The sequence below is a fragment of the Lepisma saccharinum genome, chromosome 1, assembly GCF_977018435.1.
Source record: "Lepisma saccharinum chromosome 1, izLepSacc3.1, whole genome shotgun sequence".
Taxonomy (NCBI): domain Eukaryota; kingdom Metazoa; phylum Arthropoda; class Insecta; order Zygentoma; family Lepismatidae; genus Lepisma; species Lepisma saccharinum.
Genome location: NC_139229.1, coordinates 216,829,546 through 216,839,442, shown reverse-complemented (window position 1 = coordinate 216,839,442; position 9,897 = coordinate 216,829,546). Strand labels below are relative to the sequence as shown.

The window sequence follows — 9,897 nt, the reverse complement described above, 5'->3', positions numbered from 1 at the left end:
TCTCCTTCAACGTCTCGCAGTGATGGTGGACTCCTTTTCCTAATCCGTTGAACAGGTAACATCCACACCAGGGAGATTCAGGTATCGCTACATACATAAACGGGAAATAACTCAGCACCCGATGCAGGGCCGTTGGATCGTTGTCCAGGTCGCCGCAAGATCGAACAAGTTCGCAGAACTCCTCGTAGCTAACCTCGTAGAAATTCACGCCATTATCAGACAGTCTTGTACCGCACACATCCATCCTCACTTGATACTATTATCCTGTATCCCTTCTATTTATACCTTCTTTTTTCTACGTCACGATTTCCGTTAAACATACTTCAAACAGTCGCCCTGGAAGGTTAAACCTAAAACATGCTAGGACATGATTTTCAGACCACACCCAATTCCAGGAATTTCAAACTCATCAACGGCCCTCGGAGAAAAACACCACCTTCCCCAGAATGACTCATCAACGCCATCTCTCTTCAAACAACAAAAACACGTACCCAAATTCCCAGAATTTCAGAATCATCAACGCCATCTGTCTTCAGACAACAAAAACACTTACCCAAATTCTCAGAATTTCTGGAATGCAAACGCATTACCATTCCAAACCCATTACCCAAACCACATCCATTAATTCTCACAACATTTCCTCGAAACAACACTCGACAAACCCCATTTTCCAAGAAAAGGCACTTAACATTCACCGCACCACTTAAAAGCCTCATCAACGCCATCTGTTTTCAGACACCGGAAATTCCGAGAATCTCCCCAACCCAAATTCCCAGAATTTCAGAATCATCAACGCCATCTGTTTTCAGACACCGGAAATTCCGAGAATCTCCCCAACCCTAATTCCCAGAATTTCAGAATCATCAACGCCATCTGTTTTCAGACGCCGCGGGAAAAACCCGAATACTTTTCCAACCAATCAAAACGCTCCTCGCAAATTAAGCCCCGCCCATTTTATGACGTCATCGCGAACAACAATAACCCTTGCTTGCCCACACAACTACATCATCAATTGATCTTTGATCGATCTTTTCCAATCAATTGATTTATCGACTCCAAGGCGGTACACTAACTACTGTTATTCTTCCATTGGGCCCCACTATACACCTGCCAAGTTTCATGGAAATCGGAGGGGGACACTTAGATAACCTCCCTTGTTAGTCTTACACTTTGTAATTATATAACACTGCATATATTATAATGTATTATTTTAATTTGTAAAACTGTAACTGCAGAAAAATTGTATAATTTTTGTATAACATTTCTATCTTGTTCTATATGTTAAAGGTTTCATATTGGAATGGAATGTCTCACATTTATGTGTGTTTCCATTTCCAATGCATTTGAATGATTACATATTCGTTTCAATGGCATTTACAAAATCACCTCTGACAATTTATGTTAAACAAGTAAGACTATTTTTGTGCACGAATGTGTTAGCCGATGCGTAGCAACTATTTTAGGAACAACACTTGAAAAAAAATATTGTAGGACTAACTAATGAGAAATTTCTTTGTAATCGAAGATCATACCTTTCAAGGTGTGGTAATATTATAATGGGATTGAGATACGAAACTCTCCTATCCGGATCCGGATTTTCGGATCCGGAACTTTCGGATCCGGATCCAGATCCGAAACTTTCGGATCCGGATCCGGATCCGTTTGGCCATCCCTACTGTATGGGTGTTTCAAGATGAACCCAATCCAACAAAAGTTGTTCGCGCTCGAAGCACATCGAAACAAATGGTCGCCTGTTTTTTCAGGAAAACTGGTCATGTGGCAACTGTGCCTTTAGAGGAACATAGAACGGTCAACTCTGAATGGTACACAACAATTTGTTTGCCAGAGGTCTTCGGTCAAATACGGAAAACAAATAAACGCCGTCGGATCATTCTTCATCAAGACAATGTCACACATCTCGTGTAACAACCGACTTTATGAACAGTCAAAAAATCGAATTGATGGGTCATCCGCCGTACAGTCCTGATTTGGCACCCAATGACTTCTTCTTGTTCCCGAATGTCAAGAATAAATTGCGTGGACATCGATTTTCGTCGGCGGAAGACGCCGTTGATGCGTTCAAAAACCATATTATGGAGGTGTCTCAAGAAGATTGGAAAAACTGCTTTGACAAATTGTTCGAACGAATGCAAAAGTGTATTGACCACAAAGGAGAATACTTCGAAAAACAATAAAGCAGTTTTCAATGCCAAATTCCTGTTTTTTCATTGTTAGGCTCAAAATATAAATAGTGACCCTCGTATTATGTCTGAATAATACCCAAATACTCACGTGGTTGACTACAAGAAATTATAATGATGGAATTTTGCGCTTATTATTCTTCAGCTAAAACTAAAGAATGAAACGTAAGCTTTGTAACTAGCAAATTCATTCAAGATAGAATAAACCTACTGAATTTATAAAGGAAGATGGACCTAAAGGAAATCGGCAGGCATGGAAAAGAGTATACAGATCTTGCTCAGGATAGGGACAGATGGAAGGCTTGTGTTGCTGCAGCCATGAACCTTCGGGTTCAAGAAGGCTGGAGAGTTAGTTAGTTAGAATTTATAAAGGTACCAAGTTAATTGGGAGATAGATTATGATGAAACTTGTGGGACGAAAAGTGTAAAATCGGTGTACTTTTTATCATTTTCGCCGATGAGATAGTGTTTAATTATAACTTAGATTAATTTTATTAAAATACTCTATTTTTGTGGGTTTCCGCATCGACTCATGAATTTTTAAGGCCTTAGTGGAATCTAATATAGAGCCTATTCTTTTTGGATTCATCTTAAAATTTTGAATAAATCTACAAATCTGGCTGTGTTTTAAGTCAACTCTGTGCTCAAATGGATTGATAGGGACTAGGCCTACAGTTTAAAATGGAATTAACTACAGTGCACACTGCTCACACATGGAAGATCTAAAGTTGGCATAGATCTTGATTTAGTGGCAACAACGTTATCAAGTAATATGTTATCGAGGAAGTCCAGTTACAATTCATGTAACAAATAAGTGACGACGCTAGAATGTTTTTCTGTGTTGCCAAGGGAAGACAAGGGTGCACAAAAATTAATCGGTAAGATATTCAAGGATATATGTAGAGTACCCAACTCACAATGTCCTGACCAGAATTTCTAATTTGATTGGTTGATTTGTTTTTAAGTCCACTTTGTGCAGAGTAAGGCTAATCGGGACTGGACCTCCAGTTCAATGTTTGTTCCGAACCACTATGTGCCTTCACTGGGTATTGAACAAGGGCATACATTCTTGTGAGTGACCTTTCATCAATTTTAACTTCATCGTAATTTTAATCAGAAAGTTGTAAAGTGAAGAGAAACAACATGCCACATTTATAATATAACTACATTGGTGTCTCACACATGCTGTAATCAGTTTAGGGATGGCCAAACGGATCCGGATCCGAGAGTTCCGGATCCGGATCCGAGAGTTTTGTATCTCAATCCCATTATAATATTACCACACCTTAAATGGTATTATGATCTTCGAATACAAAGAAATTTTTCATTAGATAGTCCTACAAGAATTTTTTCAAGTGTTGTTCCTAGAATATTTTGCTACGCTTCGGTTAGCACACTCGTGCACAAAAATAATCTTACTTGTTTAACATAAAATGTCAGAGGTGATTTTGTAAATGCCATTGAAACGAATATGTATTCATTCGAATGAATTGGAAATGAAAACACACATAAATGTGAGACATTCCATTCCAGGATGAAACCTTTAAAATATATAACAAGATAGAAATGTTATACAAAAATTATACAATTGTTCTACAATTACAGTTTTACAAATTAAAATAAAACATTATAACATATGCAGTGTTATATAATTACAAAGTGTAAGACTAATAAGGGAGGTTATCTAAGTGTCTCCCTCCGATTTCCATGAAACTTGGCAGGCGTATAGTGGGGCCCAAAGGAAGAAATACGTGTTTTTTTTTTGTTTCAGCTAAAAAACTGTTTTAGGGGTCAAAACCCCCTCAAATGTCTATTGATTGATTGATTGATTTAGTTTATTTTACTTCGCGTTTTGTGCCTCTTGGCTAATTTGCGAAGATGGGGATGAGTGATGGAATTATGAAATTGATGAATGGACATTCTCAAACAACCAAGCCTAGGCGTCGGAACGCGATGTGCTAACCACTCGGGCACAGGGTCGGGATCAAATGTCAAGATGAGGACAAATTGAAGTGAGGATCTGACCCCTGTGTCCCTCCGATTTCCATGAAACTTGGCAGGTGTATAGTGGGTCCAATGGAAGAAATAAGTGTTTTTTTTTTGTTTCAGCTAAAAAACTGTTTTAGGGGGCAAGATGAGGACAAATTGAAGTGAGGATCTGACCCCTGTGTCCCCTCCGATTTGCATGAAATTTGACAGGTGTATAGAGAGGCCCTATGCCCCCTGTTTCTTCCTATGCCATATGTACGTGGTTTCGGGGTCAGATCCCCACTTCAATTTCTCCTCATCTTGACATTTGAGGGGGGCCTCTATACACCTGCCAGGTTTCATGGAAATCGGGAGACTTAAACCTCCCTTGGAAGTGTATTAATTAATTACAAATCGTGCACGCGCACACACACACTATATAGTATATATGTGAATGTATGTATATATATATATATATGTATATTTCGGATCCGGATCCGCTAGGATCCGGATCTGGCCATCCCTAAATCAGTTGTGTGCTATCAGGACATCATCGCACCCGAACGACTGGCATAGTAAGGAAACTAAATAAGGCAAATCAACATAATAATAAATATTAGGATTGCAATACTAACGCGTTAGAGAAAATTAAAGCTAATGGGGACTGCTTCGTAGGGTAGAATTTCCCTTTCACTACCACTGCATCAAACATTATTGAAAACGAAAAGAGAATCACTAATTACAGAGCCATATATCATTATACACTTTTTAAATATCTATTTGTTAGTATCACCAAAAACAACAGCTCCTTGCCTTGTGTTAACTTCTGAAGTAAACTTCTTTACCGTCAATTTTGCTTCTAACTTCCTCTTCGACAAATATGGCACTTGCATGCTCCACATTAATAAGCACCTCCCTCGTACATTATAGCACACACAAAACATATAGGCTCCCAGTACACATCACGCAAGCAGTGTTTTGAGGTTTTCCACATTCTGGCATTAATTCTCTTCTGGATTTGTTCTATATGGTTTCTTAGTTTAGTCGCTTTTCTCATACTTACTGTCTTATCGCGACGATGAGAGTGAATGACGATTAGAAAAAAAAAATGAAGGATGAGTACTCACCAAGAAACATCAATTTCCAGATTAGAAATTGAGCCCGCATTTTTTCGTGGAAAGATTGTGAGTCTACCCCTCAGCCTCAACACGCTTCGCCACCGAAACTCCTCACTCCACTCTGAACGTTTCAGCAGATACAATAAATAGATATACAAAATTCTTATCATATTCAACAAACTTTGGGATTTTGTATGGCATTCCAATACAGTATGTCCATTTCAACTTCACACACGATCTGTACCATACACCAATGATGGCGCCAGTTAGAGTGCATGCACCTGTGTTAACCGGGCTGGCCCACATCATGCCAAGTAAACTCGAAAAATAAATGTTCTTTTAGCCCAACATGCATTTTTTGTGTGGCACATAGTATATTAAATGTGACTGCCTTACAAAGTATTTCTGCCTACTCAGTTTTTTCCTTTTCTTTTTTGTTTGTCGCCGCCACTGCTGTACACAGGGGACAAATTTTTCATAAGAGTCAACACTCACGCAAGGGAAGACTTTTGATATTACCACAAGAAGAAAATATTTAATTCGCGACTGTAAAATATTGTTAGCATGGCTGTAAGACTAGAAAATGAACATAGCAACTCACTTATTAGGAGATGTGGTTGACTACCGCCATCCACTATTGAGTGGCTAGCAATCGTGTTGCTTAGAAAAGATTTATTCCTTGCCAAATTACAAATACATTGCAAATTACTTAAGGTAGTGTTTCCGTATCACAAGACAATGTGCAGTACTAGTATAATATTTAACACATATTGAAGTATAACTTACATATTAAGACAGTTCAGTCGTTCATAAATAAGAAGATTCGAAACAAGAAACCTGCACGAGAGGAAACGATTTCTAGAGAAGAATGAAATGCCAAGGTGAAATAATGATTTCTTTTCAGTATTCAATTTCCTGGCAGATCCATATAAAACAAGCTCCATTTCGTTTTCTCATCATTAATTCATTTAACGTCTACACAAGAAATCGAAAATGGTTTTGAAGAGCGTGGTAAGTGTTAATTGCAGTTATTACGAATTAAATAAATTAGTTTAGATATTTTCGGTTTGTTTCTGGTACGAAATGTATCTGCTTACGCATGTAGTAGTAGATGTATTATTTTCTACTTATTACTCCAGACCGAATCAATAAGATTGTAACACAGAGATGAGTTTTACATCATATTTAATGCAATATCTGAGTTCATCGAACAATACCAGCAAAACTCATGAATCTTAATGATGTATTGAGATTCTCATGCCAAGTACTTCTCTTTGTTACTTGTGACTGTATAGAAGATTATAACAATTCTGAAGTTTCAGAAATTTCACAGCTATAATTCATGTACAAAAGTTGATATTTTTCATATACTGTAAATATTCCATAGTCTATAAAAATATAAATAGTAAATTTTCACAACTTTTATCTTATTTGTAATTGTACTCAAAATCACTTTCTTCCTTTAAATTGTAGTGAAAAGTAAAAACATAAATGTAGATAAAAAAATACATTTGACAAGTAATAAGTCAAGAGAAGGTGGAGGTAAAATGTCTGAATTAGTTGTGGCTGTTGGGTTTACAATATAGTGTACAGAAATTTAGATTCAACCATATTTTACTACACGAAAATTTGTATCAACACAGCTGTTACATAGATTTTACAACGTTTCATTCAAATGGCAAATTTATTTATTTCTCAGATGAAAAGAAAATATTTTCTTACTATGAAAATCTTTTAAAATAATTTCTCCTTAGCTTTGAATGTAGGACATGCTTAAGAGAATGAAATTAGAATACTACATTTTAACATTGACAATAACAAAATTATCTTTGAAGGGATTATTTGACTTTCAGCTAGCATTTTTTCTTCTATATGAGAACAGAAGATCGATTTTAATTGAGTATTCATAAATAGATTATTTTTCATTACATAATATTTATTTCTGCGAGAGGATTTAAATTATACAGCATTCTATAAACAAATCTTCTCCTTTAATTTAAGATGTTCATCCTCGCTGTTGCGTTGATGATGATCGTTGGATCAACCTATGGTAAGTATAATTTCACATCGTCATAATCTGGCAGAATAAATGTTTGTTTGACAGCCAAACATGCGTTAATACTTCAAAGTTATTTCCAAATGTAGAAATTTGAAAAAAAATGTAATTACATATATTCTTGGTTAGAAAGAATTTGTTTAAAATTTAGCATCATGTTTGCAACGCGTAGAAGAATCGAGATTTTTAGATTAGTTTTTATTGATAACTTTTTCGAAATAAAAATATTTGATTATTTAGAGATTAAGGGTAGACAAAAATCCTTCTTAATATCTAGCTTGAAGACAATGCATTGCAAATAAATAAAAACGTAAGCACAATACTCCTGGTCAAAATTTGACGTTTCCCTTCAACTCTAGCTGTAGGAATCACCGGAGTGAGCAGCCAGAACAACAACAAAATCTCCATCGCCACTCACCCTGTTGTTGGCTATGGTCTAGGAGCTTACGGAGGATACGGTCTTGGAGGCTACGGAGGATACGGTCTTGGAGGCTACGGAGGAAACGTTCTTGGAGGATGGGGAGGTTATGGTGCTGGTCGTGGCTACGGTCTCGGCGGCATTGGATACGGTTATTACGGTTAAATATAACTTCATTTGCTGTATGAACAGCCTGTTCACTATCTTGAAACTAGTGAGAATTAAATTATATTATGTGTGCAGTATTTGTCTATTTCTTCAATGATGCATCATATTGATCCTTTGCCTTTCAATAAACTCCTTCGTACTTTCTCTGCATGAAAGCAGAATACTCATTTAATTGATCTGTAGCGCCTGAAGTCTGCATCTGGGGCAATCCACAGAAAGTGGATTGGTTGGGCCGGGCGAGGCAAATATCTGACAAGTCATCAATGTTTTTTTCTTAATCCAACTGCCTGAAAATTATATTTTTCATCTGTAATTTTCGCAGATCAGTTAAGTTCCTGGTATTGCATTTGAACGAAATCAGTCAAGGTGATTTAACAGGGTGTCTACCAAAATAAGAAACGCAAAATTCTTGACTTTCTCTGGGTCTTTTTTCTATTTAATCTATATTTATTGAAATTATATATAATTGAAATTAGCAATTAAGAAAATGAATATTTATTTTATGAAAAACCCCTATCAAAAGTCTAGTTAGGATGTTAGAAAACGGAAACTGGATCTATTAGTGCATCCTGGACTGCATTTGGCAGCGAGACTGTGGCATTTGAATTCACAGCCAATATAATTACATGTGGGACTCGCATTGGGGAGGGGTGAGGTGGTCCATATATATATCTGTGATTGTCTAATTATATCCATCTTATTTTACCACCATTCATCCAAATTTTTGTGATTATCCAAAGTGGTCAGAGAAGTTAAGTAAAATAAACTAATTCATCAATCAATCATTGTGATGGCAAAAATTCTTGACGACAAGTATAATTTTGGACTTGTAATTGAGTTTTTAACTTGCATGTTAATTTCTTTACTTTCATGAGTTTCTTGACTAAATATACACCCTTTTTAATATCATAACCTACCACAACAAGACTGGAAAGTACACTTGGCACTGTGGAGGGATTTATATTTCAAGTACTGAACGAACGCATGGTTCTAAGGAATTAAGCGTCCTACGAAATTTGTTGTGAACCAAGTGTGTCTTTTCTAGGGATGGCCTGAAAGTTTAAAATCCGGATTCTGAAATTTTACTATCCGAATTTAGGAGGAAATTCGGATTTCGGATTTCCTTTGTCTGCACAAACATTTACCACTATCTTTGTAGGCTTCTACTTTGATTGAGCAATTTGAGTCGAGAGAGTTGTGCTTATAAGCAATAATCTGAAGAGTTCGGCACAACATCGTCCTTTGCATGGTGATTACGCAAGCTCTTGTGGGATGATGGAGGGGTGGTCTCAACTCTCGATACAGTGCAGGGTGGAAAGTTGAGGGGAACCCAAAATTCCACGTCCCTCGAGTGAAAATGTTATCTAGAGCCGCATCTGACTGGGAGTCATTAAGGTTGATAGAATATGTCAATTATAAGTACATGATGAGCTTCTTCAGTGGCGGCGATTGGGTTACAAAACCGGGAGGCAAGGTGCCAAAACTCGGGGACATAGACAGTATATTTCCCTTTGTAGATAAGGTTTAGCATAGTGCTGGAACAAAAGTGGCGAAAAGTTTGGGGGGGGCTAGTGGCCCTTCGCCCCCTCTAATCGGCGCCACTGCCAACAGTTGATATATTTTGATATAATTTTCAACAATTATTTATCACATTATACTATTCATGAATAATCTTAATATCCGATTCATACTGTATTGATTTGTTACTCAACTGTAATCACGAACTACTGATTAAAAGCACGAACTTTCAACAGAACCGGAACAAATATGAACCACTATCAGGTGCGTCACAACTACAGGGCTAAGAACGCAGACTGAAAGCACACGTCCGTTTGATTGGCATTTGATGGCAGAATCGCCCAGATGCACGCGCTTGCCCAGTCAAGGATTAGAGAGACTGTGGCGCCATCTCCAATGACCATCACCCATACATATGTATGTCCGTAACAAATTTCATTGCATCATGAC

At 37.2% G+C, this 9,897-nt stretch overlaps 1 long non-coding RNA gene across 1 annotated transcript; it reads left to right on the top strand.

Moving 5' to 3' along the window:
* Window positions 1–6,260: 6,260 nt before the first annotated feature.
* LOC145991896 (uncharacterized) lies at window positions 6,261–7,997 on the top strand. Its single transcript, XR_014442104.1, has 3 exons — window positions 6,261–6,298; window positions 7,289–7,337; window positions 7,703–7,997. It is a non-coding gene; the product is annotated as an uncharacterized LOC145991896 (long non-coding RNA).
* The last annotated feature ends 1,900 nt before the right edge of the window (window positions 7,998–9,897 follow it).